Here is a 474-nt window from a genome sequence, read left to right as displayed (position 1 = left end):
TCAGCCTTTTTCTCCCTTCAGAGATGTGTCAAGGTGGGTTCTCAAAACCACATCAAAAAGAAAAAAGCAACAACCAACCAGAAGTCCCTCCCAAAACCAACTCAGCACCTCAGGAAGTGCTGCAGATGGGATGTGCATGGGACATATTCATCCCTGTCCTTGTCTTTGTCCCCTCCCCAGGCTGGTAGTATGGCTCACAGCAGGCAAGACACAGCTATGCTGAAGCAAAAGGACACTTCTCCAAGGTCAGTAGCTGCTTAACTCTGCATTAGCTTAGTTACATTAAGGCGTGAAGACCAAGTGCATAGGAAGCAGTGAGACCCTCCAGGTGCCTCCAAATAGCCCCTGAGTCTTTTTCCATTGAAATGTTCCCAAATCTTCCTCTGGGATGATTGCTGTCATCAGGGTGAGGAAGAGGAGCCTCTGGCTTCAGGTTGGCCCTGTGGATGATGGCTATCTGGTCTAACCTGTTGG

This window comes from Indicator indicator, chromosome 1, assembly GCF_027791375.1.
Source record: "Indicator indicator isolate 239-I01 chromosome 1, UM_Iind_1.1, whole genome shotgun sequence".
In the NCBI taxonomy this organism is placed as follows: domain Eukaryota; kingdom Metazoa; phylum Chordata; class Aves; order Piciformes; family Indicatoridae; genus Indicator; species Indicator indicator.
Note: the sequence above shows the minus strand (reverse complement) of the source record.